Source organism: Rhinopithecus roxellana, chromosome 20 (assembly GCF_007565055.1).
Source record: "Rhinopithecus roxellana isolate Shanxi Qingling chromosome 20, ASM756505v1, whole genome shotgun sequence".
NCBI classification, from domain to species: Eukaryota; Metazoa; Chordata; class Mammalia; order Primates; family Cercopithecidae; genus Rhinopithecus; species Rhinopithecus roxellana.
The window spans coordinates 11,314,523-11,339,381 of NC_044568.1; the positions used below are offsets into that span (position 1 = coordinate 11,314,523).

Genomic DNA, 24,859 nt, shown 5'->3' on the forward strand with positions numbered 1-24,859 from the left:
AATTTTATTTGGCTCTGCAAGGCACACGGAAGTTGCTGGCATCATGAGACAAAAGTTAGGTTATTTTAAGAAAAGTTAAGAAAAATACAAAAACACAACAAAACAAAGATGTCTACTAAAATGATGTTGGCCTACAAGAAGAATAACTCCATTGTTTAAAATGTTTTTATATACATAGGTCAAGTTAGATATAAATATTATGATCTTCTAAATATTTTCCTTTAACTCTTGACTTATAAATTCTATTGTCAAAAGTACCAGCAAAATAATTACAGAGATTTAGAAAACACTGGTTATGTTTTATTTATTGCAATTTCTGTTGTATCATTAACTAAAACTAGAAATATCCTAAATTCCCAACAAAAAAAGACAGATTAATTGTGGCAGAGTTACAAAATAGAAAACTCTTCAGCCAGAAAAAGCATTCTGAAGAATGTTTATTAATGTAGAAAAGAAATTCAGAATATGTAAAATGAAAAAAGCGAACAAAAACAGTGATATAGTATTTTGTCATATTTGAATAAAAATTACATTCACATGTATGTAGAAAAAGAAAGGTGATATGCTGAGATGTTAACTGTAATTTTTTTGAGTTATAGAAATAGACTATAGTAAGCATATTAAAATATAGATGTTAAAATATATTCCATATTTTTATTTGCATTTTCCAACCTTTTCTGTGCATGTATTGCTTTGTAATAAGAAATTACCATAAAATCTATTTTAATTCAACATTAAGAACTTTGTTTGAAAATAAGGAAACATTGCACCTATTAAGATAATAATCATTTCCTTTCGAATTGTAAATAAAAATTTGGTGGTTTCATCCTTGGCATTCCAAGGGAAAGGACCATCCATAATGCACGAGTTTGTTTCCCTGATCCTCAATAGAACGGGAACCACTAAAAATGAGTAACTTTCTTAGTTCCCGCCAAAGATGTACCTTCTTTTTTTTTTTTTTTCCTTTTTCCTTTTTTTTTTTCTTTTTTTTAGATGGAGTCTCACTCTGTTGCCCAGGCAGGAGTGCAGTGGTGCGATCTCAGCTCACTGTAACCTCTGCCTCCCAGGTTTAAGTGATTCTCTTATCTCACCCTCCTGAGTAACTGGGATTACAGGCGCCCATCACCACACCTGGCTAATTTTTATGTTTTTAGTAGAGACAGGGCTTCACAATGTTGGCCAGGCTGGTCTCGAACTCCCGACCACAGGTCATCCGCCCTCCTTGGCCTCCCAAAGTGCTGAGATAGCAGGCAGAGCCACTGTGCCTGGCCAGCACTCCTAAACAGTGCTTTCGACTTGGCATTAGCACTTCCTCTGAGGCTGGAGGGGATGTCTTCCATGGATAACCACCAGGTACATCCATTCTTCCTCACTGATCCAGCCTTGCCTTCCTTCCTCTGCCTCTTCCCACGGACTGACTTCATTCCTCTCTGGCTTAATTTGGGGCATACATGCTTGTGCCCATTGCTCTGATGCGTAGGCTTGGGTAAGGCTGATACCAAAAAATATTTAACCTCCACAATTATGCATCATTCTCGCCATAACTATCTCCAAATTCAAGGGCCAGACATGCATTTTTGAAACATCTCAGCAGCTCTCTCCTGCCACTTTTTGTGCTTCTTAAGAGTCAACACGGCTTTTCTTTTGTGAAGTGGAAGTGGAGAGTCCAGCCCTTGTTATGGCAATGAAATTTCCAGGAAGGAATAAATCATAGGAATTTAAGGTTGTGGGGTGACATTGTCCTGGGGTGCAACTTCAGCGCAAGAGGCACATGTGATAGCCTGCACTCTTCACAAATATTCATGCTGGGAAAGATAAAGAAGAAAGAAGTAACATCCCAGATCAAAGAAGACCAGGGTGGCAGAACCACCCAATGTCATGTGTGAGCCTGGGATGGATCCTTTGCCAGGAGAAAAATAAATATGGCATAGAGAGAAATATCACATAAAGAGAAACATAGCATAGAGAGAAATATAGCATAAAGAAAAATATAACATAGAGATATAGCATAAAAAGAAATGTAGCATCAAGAAAAGTATAGCATAGAGAGGAATGCAGCATAAAGAGAAATTCAGCATGTTGGAACCTCTGGCAACATTTCAAATGTGGTAGGCTGCCATGTGATTAAGGCATTAAACCAAATTTTGTGAATTCGAAAGTTGTAGTACAGTTATCGTAAGATATTGATTTTCTTTTGAGAAAATAACATTGAAGTATTGGTTGGGGAGAGACAGAGAGAGGGAGACAGAAAGGAATAGAGAGAGCGTGAGAGAGAGAAAGAGTGAGACACAGAGAGAGAAAGAAGGACACACACACAGATTGGAAGAGTAAATATGGCAAAATGTATAATGTTGGTGAATCTAATAAAGGTCCTTTGTATATTTTGTAACTATCCTTGTAACTATTCCATAAGTTTGGAATTACTTCAAAACAAATTATCGTTTGTTTTGTTTGAAAGAAGCATGTGTCACTTCATAAAGCACTGACACCTGCTGTAAACAGCATGAATTGCTGATGAGGCAGATCAGATTCTTATTTGTTGTGCAGTCAATCAAAGAACCAGGCATACCTGCATGGTTGGAGATGGAGGACAGATGGACTGATATATTCCAGCTACAGGCAGGAGGTGTCTCCTAAGAACAGAACCTGCCACTTTACTATGCTCCCAGATTAAATTAGACACTTCTCCACATATATTAGAGGCATGTATGTGTATATATGATTCTTCTCATCATGCATTAAAGAAATGATTTTACTTTTACTTTGCCATCCCCTGAATTATTTTTCTCTTTTCTCTAGAGTAATATATTTCAAATGTGTCCTGTAAATTGCCTTTCTGAAATAATAGTTGTTGCGATGTTAAACAATATTGTGGTTATGACAAAGACATTTTCAAATTAAGATTTTATGACACTGACTGATGCACTGCCTTCTGCACTGAGGAAGCAACTCAGATTCTGATTTTAATACCTGAATACCTACCATTGTGAGGGACAAGATGGCCTTAACACAGTGCAGTGACTACTGAGAGTTTGGAGCTACTGAAAAGTTGTTGCATGATTTACTTGGCTTTTAGTTTCAGAGCATGGAAAATTATTTTGGAAGTTTGTTTTGATTTTAGAAAAGATTTTAATGACTTTTCCCTAGAACAAGTTTCTTTAGATCTAAGACAAATTGACTTTACTTAGAAACATATGGCTATAACAAATGCTATGGGAAAATGGTGTAAAAAATGGTTGATCATTTACAGAAGTTACATGGTTCATGTCTGTGCACCCAAGACATAATGTGACCAGTATGCATCATATTTAAAATCTGTCTTTATGTGGCACCTCTCTTAGAACATGACATTTCTATTTATTGTCTCATGTTGTTACCATGTGTGAGTCAATTCGGCAGTTTCTGTTACCTGGTGCTTTCAATTTAAATGAACAACTGTAATAACAGCTTTTCTTTTCTTTTCTTTTTATTTTATTTTATTTTTTTGTGAGACGAAGTCTCACTCCATTGCCCAGGCTGGAGTGCAATGGTACAATCTCGGCTCACTACAACCTCCGCCTCCCAGATTCAACCAATTCTCCTGCCTCAGCCTCCTAAGTAGCTGAGATTACAGGCATGCATCACCATGCCTGGCTAATTTTTGTATTTTTAGTAGAGACAAGGTTTCGCCATGTTGGTCAGGCTTGTCTTGAATGCCTGACGTTAGGTGATCCACCCGCCTCAGCCTCCCAAATTACTGGGATTATAGGCATGAGCCACCTGGCCCGACAATAATAGCTATTTTTTTAATAGAGCCCATAATGTACTCAGCCCTGTGCATGATGTTTGAGATTCTTTATGTACAGCTTTTGAGGTATAAGATGTCCAAGGTCATAGAGTTTGTCAATGGAAGGACAACTTTTAAAACCCAGGTTTGTTTTTTTTTTTCTGGTTTCCCTCTAGTACCCTGCCTTGCTCAGTGATTCAACAGGAATACTGTAACTTTCAGTTTACAATGCAGCCTTTAGTCTACACAAGCACATTTTGGGCAATGGCATATTTGTGTTGATACCATAAGTCTTTGAGTATTTCCCTTGCTTTGTATATTCTTCTGCAACATAAAGCTGAACCTGGAACTTAATTTTAATCTTGGAGTACCAAGAAAAAAACATAAAACTGTTACAAATCTACTTGCATGTAATTGACTATTAGAGAAAATCAAAATGTCCACTTATTACACAGATTTTAAAATCTGTCTTTATTAGTTCATTTTCATACTGCTATAAAGAACTGTCAGAGACTGGGTAATTTATAAAGAGGTTTAATTGACTCACAGTTCAGCATGGTTGGGAAGGCCTCAGGAAACTTATGGTCATGGCAGAAGATGAAGGGGAATCAAGGCACCTTCTTTACAAGGCAGCAGAAAGGAGAAGTGCTGAATGAAGTGGGGACAGCCTTTTATAAAATCATCAGATCTCGTGAGAAGTAACTCACTATCACAAGAACAGCATGAGGGAAACCGCCCACATGGTTCAATTACCTCCACATGTCTCTCCCTTGGCATGTGGGGATTGTGGGGATTATAGGGATTAGAATTCAAGATGAGATTTGGGTAGGGACACAGAGCCAACCATATCACCATCCATAATATTAAAATCACTAATACTAAATTGTGTTCTTATCACACACTGTATGAGTTGTCAGATTTTGGAATATCTTGCTAGACGTTTTCTCAGTTTTTAACCTATATGCACATTTTGTTGAATACCATCTAACCAGGTGCTTTGTGCATGGCATATGTAGCTTAATATCATATTTTCTTATTTTTAAGAAATAATCTTAAATGCTAAGCAAGGTTAAAAAAGAATAAACACATTTCAAGTTGAATTAGGAATACGAGTATACCTTTATTTACAAGTGTTACCATGCTTTAATTGAGGCAAATTATGACATGCCAAAAAGAACAAACAAAAAAAGTATAAACAGGAAAATTCATCAAAGAACTGACTGTGCATTTGGACTAAATCAAGCTTAGCTAGTGGGAACAGGGGCTAATGACTCTTCACTCTCTACTCAGGCCCCTTTCCTCAATTCTGTTCCATTATTACAGATTGTATACTGCTAGTTATTCTAAGTACATGTGATGCTTGCCTTGAATGGATTGAGTTCCTGACAGCAGACAGTTAAGAGCACACTACCATCACTCTACTAGAACCGTTTGAAGTGGTAAATTCTCAGTGTTGGCTTTACATAGAAAGGGCATCAAAGACTCTGAAGACCGTGTCATTTCTAACACATAAATGTGGTTTTTTTCTAAAGAGGTCCCTCCCCATTATTCCTTTCTCATGGCTTCAAACATTAGTTATACCATCCCCAATTCTAACATCTCCCCTGTATGTGAAACTCCTATATCCCACTGACTATGTAACATCTCTTTCCGAATATCTAACAGCTTCTCAGACTTCTGGTCTCCCTCACTTTGATCTTGCAAGCATGCTTCACCCACCGTATTTCTCTATAGCAAACAGGTTTGTCCTTTTCTTCCTCAGACCAAAATCCTTGAAGTCAACCTTGACTCTTTTCATCCTACAGCTTACCCATCAGAATATCCCATGAGTTCCACATTCAAGATATGTGCATACAACAGCCATGTATCACCATCTTTCTCTGCTTTTATTAGAGCAGTAGCTTTCTTGCTGGTATTTCTATAACATTTTCCCCTTGTCCCTGTTGCCTAGAGTGTATTCTCAACACAGCCAGCATAATCCTTTAAAGACATAAGACAGATCATATCACTCCTTGGTTCCAAACACCTCAAATGATTCCATTTCACTTTGTGTAAAAGCCCAAATCCTTACATTCATTCATAAGACAATACAAGATCTAGTCCCCAACTCCACACACTTCACCTCTGTCTTCTGTCTCCCCTTCATTCACAACGCTGAAGCTATGGCCCTTCATGGGGTACCTTGAATTTGCTGAGCACATAATGCCTCAGGGCCTGTGCAGGTTCTGACTTCCCTTTCTGGAACACTCTTCCTCAACTTATCTGCATAGCTGGCTCTCAGTTTTTCCAGGTCTCTCCTCCAATGTCATGGTATTAATGAGGTCTTTGCTGGGCACCATATATAGAATACTAGAATGGCCACTCCTACCCTGGCACTCATTGTCCTCTTCATCCGCTCTATTTTACTTCAGAGCATTTACTAGCATCACATGTACGTTGACTTGTTTGTTCCTGTCTTCTTCCCAAACACACCAGAATATAAAGTCCCTGAGGGCAAGACTTTGTTTTGCTCACTACTGTATTCCCAGAACCTAGAAGAGAGCCTGTGCATAGCTGGCACTCAGTACATACTTAATGATGAATAAATGAACCACTGAAGATTGAAGGTCCCTATCCTTTTGTGACTGCTTGAAAGTATAATTAGCATCTGAAGGGGTGGCCTGCCCCTCCACACCTGTGGGTGTTTCTTGTTAGGTGGAACATGAGACTTGAGAAAAGAAACGAGACACAGAGACAAAGTATAGAGAAAGAAAAAGTGGGCCCATGGGACTGGCGCTTAGCTTACAGAGGACCCGCTCCGGCACCGGTCTCTGAGTTCCCTCGGTATTTATTGATCGTTATCTTTTCGGAAAAGGGGAAGTGGCAGGACAACAGGATCATAGTAGGGAGAAGGTCAGCAGAAAGACACATGAATAAAGATCTCTGTGACATGAATAAGTTTAAGGAAAAGTGCTGTGCCTTGATATGCATATGTAAACATCTCCATAAACCTTTTTAGTGCATAAAGAGCAGCATTGCAGCTAGCACGTCCCACCTTCAAGCCTAAGGCGGTTTTCTCCTATCTCAGTAAATAGAACATACAATCGGGTTTTACACGGAGACGGAGACGTTGAATTGCCCAGGGAGGGGCAGGAGACAGATGCTTTTCTCTATCTCAACTGCCCAGAGGCCTTCTTTCCTCTTACACTAATCCTCCTCAGCACAGACCTTTCACAGGTGTCAGGCTGGGGGATGGTCAAGTCTTTCCCTTCCCACAAGGCCATATTTCAGACTATCGCATAGGGAGAAACCTTGGACAATACCTAGCTTTCCTAGGCGGAGGTCCCTGCAACCTTCCGCAGTGTATGTGTCCCTGGGTACTTGAGATTAAGAGAATGGTGATGACTTTTAACCAGCAAGCTGCTTTCAGGCACTTGTTTAACAAAGCACATCCTGCACAGTCCCAAATCCATTAAACTTTGAGTCACCACAGCACATGTCTCTTGCAAGGACAGGGTTGGGGGCAGGGTTACAGATTAACAGCATCTCAAATACAGAACAAAATGGAGTCTCTTATGTCTACTTCTTTCTATATAAACACAGTAACAGTCTGATCTTTCTTTTCCCTGTGGCATCCTTGGAACTATTAATAACACTCAAATTATATTAAAACCCAATAAAAGACACAAATGTTTTCTATCAGAAAACAGCACTCAGTAAAGACTCATTCATCAATGTCATGCTTCACTCCTCCATACATATACTTTATTAATTGAAAACCCTGGCCGAACGCGGTGGCTCACACCTGTAATCCCAGCACTTTGGGAGGCTGAGGTGGGTGGATCACGAGGTCAGGAGTTTGAGACCAGTCTGACCAACATGGTGAAACCCCATCTGTACTAAACATACAAAAATTAGCCAGGCATGGTGGTGCGTGCCTGTAATCCCAGCTACACAGGAGGCTGAGGCAGGAGAATCGTTTGAACCCAACAGGAGGAGGTTACAGTGAACTGAGTTCACACCATTGCACTCCAGTCTGGGCGACAGAGCAAGACTCCATATCAAAAAAAAAAAAAAAAAAAAAAGTAAGGACAAATTTAAACCCTGTAAATTCAGAATTTGCAAAGTTGCATATATTTTAAAATATATAAATTAAATATACATATTTAAAATTTGTTATTTCCATATGTTTAAATTTTTATATTGTCTCATATATATCAAGTAGATAAGTTAGGGATGGCTTGAAAAAAATAAAGTTATGAGGACTCTAAATCATTCCTCCTTTAGATCACAAAGCTTGGTAAGAGTCAGCTTTTTACAGCCTAAGTCCCAGCCACTGTGGAAGCCTCTTTTGAGGAAGGAGAACTCCAGCGAAGGATCGGCCACCTCTCATTGCTGTTACACACTAGTGTCCCAAAAATAACGTATCTCTAACTGATCACACAAGTTTAATAACCAACACATATTTGATAGATTTAATTATATATTTATTTTCATTCTCATTCCCAGAAATGGCAGTCTTAATTCCGACAGTGTCAGTGTTAAAAATCAGCACTTGTTCTTGTGTCTGAAACTGACAAGTTTCATTTCACCCATGACAGCCTACTGTTGTCACATAGAAAATATGATTTGAACTTGGATCATTGATGTGAAAAGCAAATGTCACTGCTTGGAGGGGCCAAGTATATAACATCCAGTTAGGCAGAAATCACTGTAATAATGTCTCCTTTTTATTAGAGTAGTGAGTGTTGTCAGGAAATAATATTACCACCCCTCATCTTCAAAGGCCCCCAACACTGATACGTACATCACTGAACACATCCTTCCCAATGGTATTGTAGCATTTACCTGCAGTTTGACTGAATTGTATGAAAACTATGGTTTGCAGGGACTTATTTAAAGTTATATCGTTAGCCAGAATGTATGTATAACAGAAACATATTTATAAAATTGTGTAATAATTCATAGTACAGCTTGAAACATTTGGTGTCAGGTTAAAATCAGTTAGTTTTAGACTGAGTATAACTGGAAGACATGTAAAGTGCATGTTGGTGTACACATGCCGGCATTCATAGGGACAAATGGTATAGGAAATGGGTGTATGGGAGCTTTTAAAAATCAAAAGGAGACAAAACTAAATTCGCACTGTTAGGAGAACTTACAAATAGGAAATGTTCATAATTACACGGAGAGTTTCGGAGAAGAAAAATTTGTTTACAAACTAAAAGCCCTTTCATATCTTTTTCAAAACAGGTCAGCATTTGATTTGCTGGGTGAGGGAGCTCCATTTGTGAAATCCTAAGCCTAAGCAGGACTGCTGAGTTTCTGGTCAGAGCAAGCATGGGGACACACTGGCATCTCTGCAGGTGATGAAGTGCTCCAGGCCTTGAACTGAACGAGTAGGACTGGGTGTTCCTGCTGGGCTTACCAGTTGACCCAGGCTTGCCATGGTATCCAGGATCCATAGAACACATCACCTGCTCCCGCCCACACCTGGACCTGCCTTCTCTGCAATGGACTGGAAGACAGGGGCTGGTCTCCACACAGTTCAGCCATGGAGCATCTTGTCTAGCATTTGCTGCCAGATCCCAAGGCATCTCAAACAGAAAAATGCCGGGTATAAAGAAAGGGACACAGCAAAAACTCTCAACTTTAAAAATTTAATTTAAAAATATCAGTTAAAGAGGAAAACAGTTCAAAAAGTGCTTTTTAACCAGTTTATTTTAATTCAAAAAAAATGGAAATATATATTAATTTCCAAGTTTTAGCTGTAGAGCTAAAACTCTTGCTTTTGAGTCTAGTTCTACAGGCAACAGAGACTTTTTTTTTGGGGGGGGGCAAAAAACAACTCTTAACGATCATCCTAAAACTTCAAGGTTTTGGTTACTACAGAATAAGGCAAGAACTTAAGACCCATGAAAGCTATCTTTGTGCATGATCCTTCTACTCCAAAAACAAAACAAAACAAAACAAAAAAAACCCCCACACTATTTACAGTTGTCTTGCTTATAGCTAATTTGGCCGTGATTTTCATTTTTTGCTATTGTTCTATAGTCACACTAACTCCTTTAAAATATTTCATTCATTTTTAGAATATTTCATTATACTACATAATTATAATGACAAACGACAGTACCATAAATAAGTTTGGCATAAAAACAGCTGGCTCAGGAGGAATGCACAGCACACCTGTTGGAAAATTCAACCTTGCAAGATGAGACACCAGGAGAGAAGCCCCAGTGGTGAGTGCTGTCCCACCAGGTGCCTCAGGCAGGGGCACAAGCCACCTGAGCCTGCAAGGTGATTAAGTGGAGCTTGCATTTTTAAAAAAATCTTCCACTACTCTGTATTTATCTATTCTAAATGATTTATAATTCAGCACAAACTTGCTCACTGGGAAACTAGCTATGGTTATACGAGGCAAGAAAGGTAGAGTCTAATAGCAAGAAAGAAGTCTTCCAACATTTTGAAGACTGATCCAGAGACTAGTTGACGAAGACTCACCAGACTTCATCTCTGGAGGGAACATAACAGGCATAATCTTATTCCCTGTGATGCCATGAATGAGGAGAAGGACTGGAGCCCCCAGAGACCTCCTGTCTCTCCCAGCCCAGAACCCCTTTCTCTGAAAGGACTGGTGAAATAGTTTTATTCTACACAAATGAATATCTCTCTGGGGAAATGATATGAGACATGCTTCAACTAATGTCCAGTGCCCCTGCCACCCACAGATGCTACCAGAAGGTAATGTGCATGTGCAGTGTACTCAGTGGGGGAAAGCCTCTTTAGGAAGGGCTGTGTCTACAACTCAAGTGAGAGTGTGTCCTACCAGAGCTATTCAGAGGCCACTGCTAGACAGAACAGTATGGGGCACCCAGGTAAACAGGAAGGAAAGGAGAAAAGCAAATGTGAGTTTACTCAACACGGAACATACTCTCTCAGAAGCATAGGCACAAAGTTATACCACTACTTTCCTAGAAATGCTTTCTAGCATGCTGGTGTTCATTTTATAAATGACACATGCTTTTTCTCATTTTTCTCTCAGTACATCACTTATATGCAGCATTTCTTATCTCTGTGAGAGTAAAAAGATGCTCTTTGATGGAGAGAAATCTGCATTTGAACCATTGATTATGCAATAGTGCATAATCACTCTCCTAATCCCAAAAATAACGTGGTCTAATGAGACCACGAGATGGGAGAGTGGGTTTCTTATGAAGCCCTTTCCTGTCCTTTCTTCCTTACTGGTGCAGCTGTCTTTCTATTACAAAAGTTTTAAGCAACAGAGACTCACTTTGCAAGCCAACCAGTAACTGTTAGGGCATGGGCATGTGACCCAATCACGGCCAATGAGATACACAGGAAAGTGTCTGCCAGGGCATTTTTAGGATAAACTCTTCTTCTGGATAAATCTTCACTCCACTGTTGCTGCATTGGACATTGTCATTGGGAATCCAGTATCAAAGTTCTCAGGCACCAGGTATACGCTAAGAAAATCCTTATAAAATTGGCCCCAGAAGCTTGACATTGTTGAGCCATTAAAACAACACTGGACTCCTTGATGTTGAAAAAAACAAACTTCTATTATCTTGGACACTGCAGGTCAAATATTCTGTTACTTGTGGCAAGAAAATCCTAATTCCATAAGCAAAAATAAAGAAGAAATGGAGCACAAATGCTTTCCTAAAACTTAGGAGTTCTAGGAACCACAGACTTTCAGAAAATACACACTTAGCAATATAGGCCTATACATGGAAGTACAGAAGCCGTATAACACACCTCACACCATTTTCCCCAAGAAAATGTTTGGAGCAATTGTAATATGTAGAATTGATCCTAAAAATGCAATTTATAAGGAAATACTAAAATGCAGTCTAGCTCTTTTCAATGGCTGCAGTGAAGGGGCATAATCTCGGCTCACTGTAGACTCAACCTCCCTGGCTCAAGTGATTCTCCCAGCTCAGCCTCCTGAGTAGCTGGAACTACAGGCATGGACCACCACACCTGACTAATTTTTATATTTTTAGTAGAGATGGGGTTTCACCATGTTGCCCAGGCTGGTCTCAAACTCCTAGGCTCAAGCGATCCACCAGCCTCGGCCTCAAAAAGTGCTGAAATTATAGGTGTGAGCCACTATGCCTGGCCAAATCATTTTAATATACTGTACTACTTAATGAAATCTAAATGTTCAGAAGTCCAGCCTAAACATTTACAAAAATGTTGCAACTGCACTCTCATGCTAATAATGTAAATCATATTCACTGCAGATTTGATTAACGCCCGGAAGATGAGGGTTGTAATCCCGCAGGTGTCCGTCTGCTTTCCTGACTTTCCTTAGTGGCCTCTCTCTCAACATCTCTGAGAGCAGCCGGTCTTGGCATTTCACAGAAAGTCATTCAATCTCTCTCTAAAATTCTTTCAAAATTGGCCAGGCGCGGTGGCTCAAGCCTGTAATCCCAGCACTCTGGGAGGCCGAGACGGGCGGATCACAAGGTCAGGAGATCGAGACCATCCTGGCTAACACGGTGAAACCCCGTCTCTACTAAAAAAATATAAAAAACTAGCCAGGCGAGGTGGCGGGCGCTTGTAGTCCCAGCTACTCGGGAGGCTGAGGCAGGAGAATGGCGTAAACCCGGGAGGCGGAGCTTGCAGTGAGCTGAGATAAGGCCACTGCACTCCAGCCTGGGCGACAGAGCAAGACTCCGTCTCAAAAAAAAAAAAAAAAAAAAAAAAAGAAAAGAAACAAAAATTTTCACAAAGTTATCCAACTCATCTTTTAATGTTTTCCTTGAAGAAGACGAAAATGCCACCATCAGTCATGGTGGCTTACACTTATAATCCCAGCGTTTTGAGAGGCCAAGGCTGAAGGATCACTTGAGGCCAGGAGTTCAAGACCAGGTTGGGCAATGTAGAGGGACCATCTTTCTAGTATAATATTATTAAATTTTTTAAATGCAACTATTTCACATATTTAGACACCTTTGTCACTATTGCTCAGTGGAAAGGCCTGTCTTGGTTTAGCAGAATTCCACAGGATGCCCTTTTATTTGATAAAGTGGGAAATACTGGGATCTGGTAGCTCATTCATCTAACTGCTAAAATAATACCACTCATGCGACACTTGGATTATTAACTTTTCAAAGAATTTGAAAGCCAAAAAAATCCATTTAACACTAAAGTTGAAAGTAATTTAAACTGTTTCACATTAAGAAAGCCTGTCAAGGCAGGGTGCAATGGCTCACGCCTATAATTCCAGCACTTTGGGAGACCTAGATGGGTGGATTACCTGAGGTCAGGAGTTTGAGACCTGCCTGGCCAACATGGTGAAACCCTGTCTATGTTAAAAATACAAAAATTAGCTGGTTGTGGTGACACACACCTTCAGTCTCAGCTACTCTGAAGGCTGAGGCAGGAGAACTGTTTGAACCCGGGAACGGAGGTTGCAGTGAGCTGAGACCATGCCCCTGCACTCCAGCCTGGGGGCGGAGGGGAGAAGAGAGAAAGAGAAAGGGAGAGGAAGGAGGGAAGGAGGGAAGGAGGGAAAGAGGGAAGGAAGGGAGGAAGAGAGGGAGGGAGGGAGGGAGGGAAGGAGGGAAGGAAGGTCATAATCCTGTAGTGCTGTAGGTGTTCATGTTCCAGCTTTTTGCCAAAAAACAAAGACATCCTTTCCGTATTACAAACTATTCCCTGACCATGTCACAATCTCTGTTGCATGCATTAAAGCTTTTCGGGTGATGATAGAAAAGGGTGTGTTTTGTTTTATTATTATGGCCTTCAAAAGAGTAGCAAGTTATTCTGCTGTACTTCCAAAAACTGTAGCTGGGAAGAACAATATAGCAGAAAATTATTTTCAAGGACTCAGAAAACAAATGTATGGTACGTACTACACGTTGTCTGTTAAAATAGCCAACCATGGTGAAATCCCTTTGTGGGGAAAAGTAGGAATTTTTACAAATGCAAACGTAATGCTACTTCTCTGGGTATAACCACAGTAACAATGGCACAGAAAAAATATGTCAGAACCAGAGGAAAAATGGGGTTATATGCTCTGAAAATCAAAGCCTCCTATGGATTCTTACTCTGAGAGTGCCTAGAAATAAGAAGGTGAGTTTCATCAATAGCAGCACGAAATGTAGAGTGGGAAAAGTAGGAGGAAAGTTCTAGTAGTGCCCCAAGCTCAGTGGCCCACACTGGTAACCCTAGAACTTTGGGAGGCCAAGGTAGGTGGATTTCAGGAGTTCAAGAGTTTGAGACAAGCCTGGGCAACATGATGAAACCCTGCCTTACCAAAAAAAAAAAAAAAAAAGAAAAAAGAAAAAGAAAAAGAGAGAAGAAAATAAAAAGAAAGAAAAGAAAAGAAAAAAAAAAAGAAACTTCTAGTAGCCACAGAAGTCAGTTGCTTTGACGATGGGATATGATGTCAGAATTTCAGGAGTAACAGAAACAGCAGGAAAGCAGGCAGACAGATGGCAGAGATGTTTGCTGGAACCCTCAAGCCCTAAGAAAGAGTCTTGAATATGTTAACATCACTTTTGAACACTTTAGCGACCACAGCTCTCAGTCTGTGAGGAAAAGTCCTGCTGGCCATTGAGACTGGTGTGACAGACTGTCCTGCTCTGGGAAATGTGGAAGGGCTAAAATGGAAAAGCCTAGGTAGGGATGGTTTGGCTTCCCTGGGCCACATTGGAAGAATTGTCTTGGGCCACACATGAAATACACTAACACTAATGATAGCTGATGAGCTTAAAAAATGCAAACAATCTCATAATGTTTTAAGAAAGTTTACACATTTGTATTGGGCTGCACTTAAAGCTGTCCTGGGTCACATGCAGCCTGCTGGCCGAGGGTTGCACAAGCTTGGCCTAGGGTTTCTTGATGACATGAAAATTGTGATAGAGCATTCAAGCCCAAAGCATTGTTTTTTCACAATAGTTTTGGAGAGTAACCAATTCGCATTTTCTGCGTGGTTGTTCAGGTATCACAAGAAAAGAACCCCTGCGAAGGCGCCAGCTTCTGGGACAACAGCATAAGTCATGCCTTCAACTTCCAGTCCTCTGCAATGAACAAGGAGAAAACAATCGTGCTTCCTGTGGCCACCATGATACCTTTATCACAGCCCATGGGCCACGGAGTGACTTGGGCCTTGTCTGGCTCTTTCTTAAAATGTGCATTTTCACAGCACATGGGGGCAGTTGCCAGTGATGCTTGCTACTTCCCAAGGGAGCACTGATGCATTTCTAATACCAGGATGAAAACCAATACGAGACCATGGAGAGAAGTGACTTCTCAAATGCTAGTGCCTTGCAGATGTTGTGGCTTAATCTGTTTTTTTAAGAGACAGAGTCCTGCTCTGTCACCCAGGCTGGAGTGCAGTGGTGCAACTTTGTCTCCTGCAGTCTTAACCCCCTGGGCTCAAGCACTAATTCTCCCACCTCAGCCTCCTGAGTAGCTGGGACCGCAGGCAAGTGTCACCACACCTGGCTAATTTTTAAAACCATTATTTGTAGAGATGGAGTCTTGCTAACATAGCAAGGCTGTTCTTGAACTCCCAGCCTCAAGCGATCCACCCACCTTGGTCTCCCAAATCGTCAGGATTACAGTCATGAGTCATGGCACCCAGCCATAGACTAAATCACTGTCCTAGTTGTGACCTCAGGACACCTCAGATTTGCCATGTCAGAGTTTGCATGGTCATCTGGTTTAATGATGATTAAACTGCTGTTGAAGATGCTTCATAGCAGTTCTTAAATTACCATGATGAGACATTAGCAATCGAGGCCCTCAAAGAGTTGCCCCAAATAAGTATAAGACAACAGAGCCTCTCACCAAAAAGATTCCCTCAGACTCATTTAAATACAGAAGGTGGTCGGGTGCAGTGGCTCATGCCTGCAATCCTAGCATTTTGGGAGGTGAAAGTGGGAAAATTGAGCCCAAGAGTTCAAGACCAGCCTGGGCAAAGTAGTGAGACTCTGTCTCTACAAAATGTTCTAAAATTGCCCAGGGAAGGTGGTGCATGCTTGTAGTCCCAGCTACTCAGGAGGTGGAGGTGGGAGGATCCTTTAAGCCTGGGAGATGGAACACAGGAGGCTGAGGTGGGAGGATCCTTTAAGCCTGGGAGATGGAGGCTGCAGTGAGCTGTGATTGTGCCCCTGTGCTCCCACCTGGGTGACAGAACAGAAGTGCCAGCCTAATGTCAGTTCTTAAAGGACAGGGCCAACTCAGGTATTTCTACATCACCATGAAGAACTCACGGGGGTGGTGGGAGGAAGTAGATACTCAAGTCATCTTTTTCAGAAGTTATCACCTGTTTGTTCCAGAAAAGATTAAAATGAGGCATCCCTCTCCTGGTGTCTTCTCCCCCAAACTCCTCCACAGTTTTTTTTTTTTAAGATTCCAGAGCAAAAACAATAGCAGAGTTGTCATGGTCACAAATAACTGATGGCCACAAATGCATGATTATCAACATAAGATCATTTATATTTTAAAGTGGGGTGTACCAAATTAGTAAAACATGCATACACAAGTCAACAGAGGTTGCTGTAGAGATGGTCAGCTATACTGCACCCAGTTTTATTGTTTGTCATTGCTTGGAAGTACATTCACTGTAATTCTTCTTCCCAGAGTGCTAAAACATGCATGCACACACACAGGCTAGACAACAGTTGAGTGTCATGTTCCTATAACATTTAGGTGATGCTCTTATTTCATCTGTGCTCTTGGAACCATGAAAACTCAGAGCTGCAGGAACTCTCTGTTCAGAGTATTATTCAACTCATTACTTTTATAGCTGTAGAGAATGAGGTCAAGGCCAGAATGGAGGCTAGGAGGAGGTTCCTTCCTGTTACGAAGCAGGCAACAGAGCAGGAGGTGAGCATTGGGTAAGCCGACATTACCACCTGAGCTCTGCCTCTTGTCAGATCGGTGGTGGCATTAGATTCTCATAGGAGCACCAACTCTATTGTGAACTGTGCAGGTTCTTCTTATGAGAATCTAATGGCTGATGATCTGTCACTGTCTCCCATCACCCCCAGATAGGACAGTCTAGTTGCAGGAAAACAAGCTCAGGGCTCTCACTGATTTTACTTTATGTTGAGTTGTACAATTATTTCATTACTTATTACAATGTGTTAATAATAATGAAAATAAAGCACATAATAAATGTAATGTGCTTGAATCATCCTGAAACCATCTTCCCCAGTCCCTGTCCATGGAAAAATTATCTTTCATAAAACTGGTCCCTGGTGCCAAAAAGGTTGGGGACTGCTGATCTAGAATAACTAACTGATTTCTAGAGTTTACCCTACCCACATAAGTCACTCCTTTGAATGATAGCAATACATTTCCTTTCTTCACTTTTAATTTACTTTATTTTTTGAGACAGGGTCTTAGTCACCCAGAATGGAGTGCAGTGGCACCATCTTAGCTTATGGCAGCCTAGAACCTACTGGGCTCAAGCAATCCTCCTGGCTCAGCCTCCCAAGTAGCTGGGACCAGAGATGCATGCCATCATGCCTAGCTAAAATTTTTTTTTTGTGGTAGAGATGAGCTCTCGCTATGTTGCCCAGGCTGATCTCCAACTCCTGGGCTCAAGCGATCCACCTGCCCCACCCAAAGTCCTGGGGTTCCAGACATGAGCCACCAGGCCTGGCTCACATTTCCTTTTCTTTTTTTTTAAAGCTTATGAATATGAATATAATCATATTCATTAGAACTGAAAAGTGAAATGTAGTTTTCTTTTCTGTAAACAGATAAAATTGCTTTTAGGTATATGTTTGAAGAAAGGGTGTGGCTCTGGAGAGAAGATCTAGCTAAAGGTACCCCTACTTCCTATAAGAACTTGGGTAGTATGTCCAGCCTCCTGAGCAGCTGCTCTATCATCTGTGACATAAGAGTGATCAATACCACATCCCAGAGCGTTATCACAGAGGACAAATGAGAATCTACCTGAAAGCCCTTTGTAATTTCTGAAGTCCCATATACATTATTGCTTTGATGAGATTAGAGCAGTGTACATTTTAAAATAATTATTAAAGTATTTTGGTGACTTATGCTTGTAATCTCAGCACTTTGGGAGACCAAGGTGGGAGGATGGCTTAAGCCCAAGAGTTCCAGACCAGCCTGGGCAACATGGTTAGACCCTGTCTCTACAAAAAATACAAAAATTAGCCAGGCATAGTGGTGGATGCCTGTAGTCCCAGCTACTCAGGAGGCTGAGATGGATGGGTCACCTGATCCTGGGAGACTGAAGCTGCAGTGAACCATGCTCATGCCACTGCACTCCAATCTGGACCACAGAGTGAGACCCTGTTACCAAAAAAAAAAAAAAAAGAGTCAAAGTCAAAGGGAAGGGAAGGGAAGGGAAGGGAAGGGAAGGGAAGGGAAGGGAAGGGAAGGGAAGGGAAGGGAAGGGAAGGGAAGGGAAGGGAAAGGAAGGGAAAGGAAGGAAGGGAAGGAAGGGAAGGGAAGGGAAGGGAAGGGAAGGGAAGGGAAGGGAAGGGAAGGAAGGGAAGGAAGGGAAAGGAAGGGAGGAAGGGAAGGAAGGGAAGGGAAGGGAAGGAAGGGAAGGAAGGGAAAGGAAGGGAAAGGAAGGGAAGGAAGGGAAAGGAAGGGAAAGGAAGGGAAAGGAAGGGAAAGGAAGGGAAAGGAAGGGAAAGGAAGGGAAAGGAAGGGGAAAAATGAGGTTAAAGCTGGAGAGAGGGGCAGGAAAGGCAGTAGTGTTACCAAAATAACACAAAATTTGCTGGCTTCAGAACAATTTCCTTTTGGGAAGAGAACAATCCTCTCTACCTCTGCCCCATTACCAGCTGGGCACAGAGAAGCCTACTGCCTGGGAAAGAGAGAAGCAGAAAATAACCTCAGCCAGATTAGTGCTATAGAAAACCAAGACCAAAATGTTGTCAGGTTCTAGGGTAAGAAGAAGCAAGATTCCAGAGCTCTTCAGAAGTTAGGACGTAGATTTTCTATGGCAATGGGAGAAAAACTGGATGGTCCCTTGAAACCCTGGTTTCAAACATTGTTCATTTTTAACAATACCAAAAAGCTATATTTACACTTAAGTTTTCTTCTATGGTGTTGTTACATATTGTTTTTACCATTTCCTAGAGTAACTAACACAGGCAGTGATCAGATCAGTGGGGTGGCTGGTGAATGCATGTGGACCATGACCAGCCATGCATTGCATTCTATGGAAACTTTAACTGAAGATCCAGAAATAGTGAGGGGTTACATGCCATTTCTGTAAAGGTCACCCATGTGCTACTCATTTTCCCTGCTTTTCTACTCCCCCTTCTTGTTTTCATCTACCTTTCTCTCTTTATAATTTCTGTATCTCTCTCCCCATCACCTTATTACACTGAAAGAATGAGCAATTTTTAAAAGGTGCAAGAAGAAAAAGTTTAAAAACATAAATATGCATGCTGACATCCATTTTTGTCCAGTTAAAGGAAACTTTTTTTTTTTTTTGTAAGATGGAGTCTCGCTCTGTTGCCCAGGCTGGAGTGCAGTGGTGCGGCCTTGGCTCACTACAAGCTCTACCTCCCCAGTTCATGCCATTCTCCTGCCTCAGCCTCCTGAGTAGCTGGGACTACAGGCGCCCACCACCATGCCCGGCTAATTTTTTGTAGTTTTAGTAGAGACGGGGTTTCACCGTGTTAGCCAGGATTATCTCTATCTCTGACCTGTGATCCACCCGCCTCAGCTTCCCAAAGCGCTGGGATTACAGGCGTGAGCCACTGCACCCGGCCCAGTTAAGGAAACTTTTTAAATGATGAGGTTTATGTTGGCACACACGCAAACAAACAAACAACAACAACTACGAAAAACTTATAAGGATTTCACATGATGGATTATCTATTTTTTGGATTTAAAGAATTATACAAATCCAATAGTGTTAAAAGTAATAAGTGTATGTATGTGGATTTTTTACAATCCATGTTCCTGTCGCTTAGTACCTAGGATTAGAAACTTATCAAGGCGGCTTACCAATTCGCCTTTCCCGCAGTTCCTGTAGCGGTGCCTGGGCCACAGGCCTGGCACTTCTGGCTGCTAAGAGTGTGCGCAGGGTGTGCAGGGCGGTCCCATCTCCTGCGGCCTGGAGGCTGTGGCTGCAGCATGGCTGCGCACAAAAAGAGACAAAGCTTTTGTTGATTTCCTAAGTGATGAAATTAAGAAGGAAAGGAAAATGCAGAAGCATAAGACCCTTCCTAAGATGTTTGGAGGTTGGGAGCTGGAATTGAATGGGACAGAAGCTAAATTAACGTGGAAAGTTGCCAGGGAAAAGATTACTGTCACTTTCAACATTAACACGGCATTCCATCAACATTTGACAATGAAAAGGAACTCTCGCAAGGACAGGAGGTTGAAGAACAGGAGCCTCAATTGACATCCACTCCCAATTTTGTGGTTGAAGTTATAGAGAATGATGGCAAGAAGGCCCTTGTGCTGGACTATTACTATCCAGAGGATGAGGTTGGACAAGAAGAGAAGGCTGAGAGTGACATTTTTTCTATCAGAGAAGTTAGCTTTCAGTCCACTGGCGAGTCTGAATGGAAGGACGCTAATAATACACTCAACACAGATTTCCTGGACTGAGCCTTATATGACCATCTAGTGGATTTCCTTGTGGACCAGGGGGTGGACAACACTTTTGCAGATGAGTTGGTGGAGCTCAGCACAGTCCTGGAGCAACAGGAGTACATTACTTTTCTTGAAGACCTCAAAAGTTTTGCCAAGAACCAGGAAAGTAGACAAACACTGAAAGCTGTAGTATTATGGCAGGTGTTAGCCAGTGAACCAATCCTACTCTGAAGCCAGACACATGTACTTTGAAATGATTATCCTAATATCATGGGGAAAAATGGCAAATTTAAATAATTTCTTTTGCACTGTCATTTATTAGCATTTGTTTTTTTCTGTAAAAATCCATTATTTCTAGATTTCGGTATAACATAATAGAAAATAAAATTGGTTTATCTCCTCCCCAAAAAAAGTTAAGGCAAAAGTTTGAATAATTACTGAGTCAACTAAGCTTCTATCTCAAGAAATGAGAAAAAGAAGAGTAAAGTACTTGTGTAAAAGTTGGGGGAAAGCACTTCTGCTTGCGGCCAAGGTGGAGCAACAAGGACAAGACTTACCTCCTGCTTGAAACAATAGAGCCAGATAAAATACATGCAATGACAGTTTTCAAAACAGTGAACATCAGAAAATGAAGGGCAGTGGATACAAATGAGGTGAGCCTGTTAGCAGTGGCTACTCCATCCAGGTCTGCAGCAACCTCAATTCTTGCCTCCTCAGAATAAAGAATTTGACTGATGAGCATAAGGCAGAGAAAGAAACCGAGACAAGTTTGAGATTAGGAGTGAAAGAAAATAAAGTACACTTGGAAGAAAGCCAGCTGGGCAACTTGAGAGATCAAATGCACCATTCACCCTTTCACTTGGGCTTTTATACATTGTCATGCTTCTGGGGGATTGTGTCTCTTCTCCCCTGATTCTACCATTTTCCATTACTCTGCATGTATACTCTGCCCATTTGCCCAACTCCTGAGATCTTATTGGGAAGCTGCTGATCACTGTCTTCACATGTTTCTAACTATCAAGAGACTGCCTTTCCCGTGGGCCCACTGAGACCCATTAATTTTTACTTTATTTTTATTTTATTTGTTTTTGTTTTGAGACAGAGTCTTGCTCTGTCACCCAGGCTGGAGTGCAGTGGCGCGATTTCGGCTCACTGCAACCTCCGTCTCCCAGGTTCAAGAGATTCTCCTACCTCAGCCTCCTGAGTAGCTGAGATTATAGGTGTGCACAACCAGACCCAGCTAATTTTTGTATATTTAGTATGGATGGGGTTTCGCCATGTTGGCCAGGCTGGTCTCGAACTCCTGACCTGAGGTAATCTGCCTGTCTCGGCCTCCCAGAGTGCTGGGATTACAGGAGTGAGCCACCACACCTAGCCCAATTGCTACGATGTAACAATGGACTGACCATCACCTGATGGTCACCTGACATTCCTGGGGGTGGGGAGTCTCTCTCATGTCTGCCTGACTACTTATTGCTCATGTCTGCCTGACTACCTACTATAACAAGTCCTAGGAATTTCCAGGTTCCGTGCCTTAACCTATTTTCCAGCCCCACTGCTCAGGGAGGAGAACCCAGGCAGAGCCTGGCAGACTCCCCAAATTGAGGAGACAGAGCTGAGAGTCCAGAGAGACCAGCACAGCTAGAGTTCATAAGACAGAGAATCAGAGACGAGAGAGCTGCTGACAGAGAACCCTAGAGACTGGCAGAGGGTCCTCCCAGCATCTTCAGCAGAGTATCAATCACTGCATGTGTATGAAGACACTACTTGAGGCTGGGGCAAGAGCCATCCAAAAGGATTGTAGGAAACGGTGCTGAGCACTCACTCACACAGGGTGGGTAACAGTGGCTGATCTCGCCAGCCAAATTAGAAATGCTCATAATTCACAGGTCATTGGATACAGAACTCAACAAATCATGAAAACAAGATCTGAAAGGATCAAACTGTTTCTGAGAAAATAAAATGTGTCACACAACCAAAGCAATCTGCAGGTTCAGTGTAATCCCTATCAAAATACCAGTGATGGCTGGGTGCAGTGGCTCAGGCCTGTAATCCCAGCACTTTGGGAGGCCGAGGAGGAATGATCTCTTGATCCCAAGAGTTCAAGACCACCCGGGGCAATATAGTAAGACATTATGTCTATGAAAAAATCAAAAAAATAGTTGGGTGTGGTGGTGCACAACTGTGGTCCCAGCTACTTGAGAGGCACTTACAGGAAGATCACTTGAGCCAGGGAGATTGAGGCTGCAGTGAGCCGTGATCATGACACTGCACTCCAACCTGGGCAACAGAGTTAGACTGTGTCTCAAAAAACAAAAAATACCAAGGAGGCCAGGTGGCTCATGCCTGTAATCCCAGCATTTTGGGAGGTTGAGGTGGGTGGATCACTTGAGGCCAGGAGTTTGAGACCAGCCCGGCCATCATGGTTAAACCCCATCTCTACTAAAAATACAAAAGTTATCTGGGTGTTGTGGTGCACATCTATAGTCCCAGCTTGTCAGAGGCTGAGGCACAAGAATCACTTCGACCCAGGGGGCAGAGATTGCAGTGAGGCGAGATTGTGCCACCGTGTTCCAGCCTGTGCAACAGAGTGAGACTCTGTCTTTAAAATAAAAAAATATGGCCGAGGGTGGTGGCTTATGCCTGTAATCCCAGCAATTTGGGAGACCGAGGCGAGTTGATGGTGAGGTCAGGAGATCAAGATCATCCTGGTTAACACGGTGAAACCCTGTCTCTACTAAAAATACAAAAATAAATTAGCTGGGCGTGGTGGCACGTGCCTGTAATCCCAGCTACTCGAGAGGCTGAGGCAGGAGAATTGCTGGGACCCATGAGGCACAAGTTGCAGTGAGCTGAGATGGCGCCACTGAACCCTACTCTGGGCGACAGAGCGAGACTCTGTCCTCAAAAAAATAATAATAATAATAAAATAACAGAAATAGAAAAAACAATCCTAAAATTTATATGGAATCACAAAAGATCCAGAATATCCAGTCTGTCCCTGGATCTAAGGAACAAGACAATAAAAAAAGAGACTCCTAAAATCCAAGAAATCTTGAGCAAAAAGAAGAAAGCTGGAGGTATCACATTAAACCACATCAAAATTTATCATAAATCTATAGTAACCCAAGCAGCATGGTACTGGCATAAAAACAGACACATAGGCAAATGCAACACAGAATAGAGAACCAACAAATGCATCCATGTATTTACAGCCAACTGATTTTCTACAAAGGTGCCAGAAACACACAACAGGGAAAGGACAGTTGCTTCAAAACAATGGTCTTGGGGAAAGTGGATATTCACATAAAGAAGAATGAAATCAGACCTTTGTCTCACATGAGACACAAAGGTCAAATCAAAATAGATTAAAGGCTTACATGAATGTCCTGAAACTACGAAACTACTAGAAGAAAACATAGGGAATAAGTTTCATGACGCTGTTCTGGACACTGAATTTTTGAATAGGATCTCAAAGGCAGAAGCAATGAAAGCAAAAATAAAATGGGATGACGTGAAACTAAAAAGCTTCTGCACAGCAATGGAAATAATCCACAGAATGAAGAGACAACCTACAGAATGAGAGAAAATATTTGCAATCCATGCATCTCTGAGGAGTTAATATTCCAAATATGTAGGGAACTCGACTCAATAGCAAATCCAATTCAAAAATGGGGCCATGGTGGTTCTTGCCTGTAATCCCAGCACTTTGGAAGGTAGACGCAGGATAATTGCTTGAACCCAGGAGTTCTAGACCAGTCTGGGCAACATGGTGAAATCCTGTCTCTACAAAACAATACAAAAAATTAGCTAGGCATAGTGGTTCATGCCTGTAGTCCCAGCTACTTGGGAGGCTGCCGTGGAAGGACCACTTGAGCTCAGGGGGTCAAGACTTCAGTGAGCCATGATGTAATCATGTCACTGGCATTCCAGCCTGGGTGACAGAGTGAAACTTTATCTCAAAAGGTGGGGGGCAAAGAACCAAATAGACTTTGCTCAGAAGAAGACATATAAATGGCCAATATGTCTATGAGAAAAATGCTCAACATCACTAATCATCAGCGAAATACAAATCAAAACTGCGATGAGATATCACCTTGCACCTGATGGAATGGCTATTATTGGAAAGGCAAAAGACAACAAGTGTTGGTGAAGACGTGTTGAAAAGGGAACCCTTGCAGGCTGTTGGTGGGAATGTAAACTAGAGTAGCCATAATGGAGGCTACATATGGAAGAACGTATATAGAGGTTCCTAAAAAAGTTAACAAAAAAACCACCACATGATCCAGCAGTCCCACTACTGGGTATGTATCTAAATGATATAAAATCAATATGTTGAAGCAATATCTGCACTCCCATGTTTATTACACCACTATTCACAATAGCCAAGAAATAGAGAAACAAATGCATCCCAGAACAAAAGCTCCAGGTTACCTACAGGAATACAAAAATATCCACCAATCAATAAAGTAAAATGCACAATGTGTGAGATCCAATCCAAAGTTACCAGAAATGCCTTTGCAGGGAAAAAGGACCCAG

The 24,859-nt window shown here is 41.7% G+C and overlaps 1 pseudogene; it reads left to right on the forward strand.

Annotated features, from left to right (window-relative positions):
- The first annotated feature begins 10,438 nt into the window (after positions 1–10,438).
- LOC104653852 lies at positions 10,439–20,551 on the forward strand (annotated as a pseudogene).
- Positions 20,552–24,859: the final 4,308 nt, after the last annotated feature.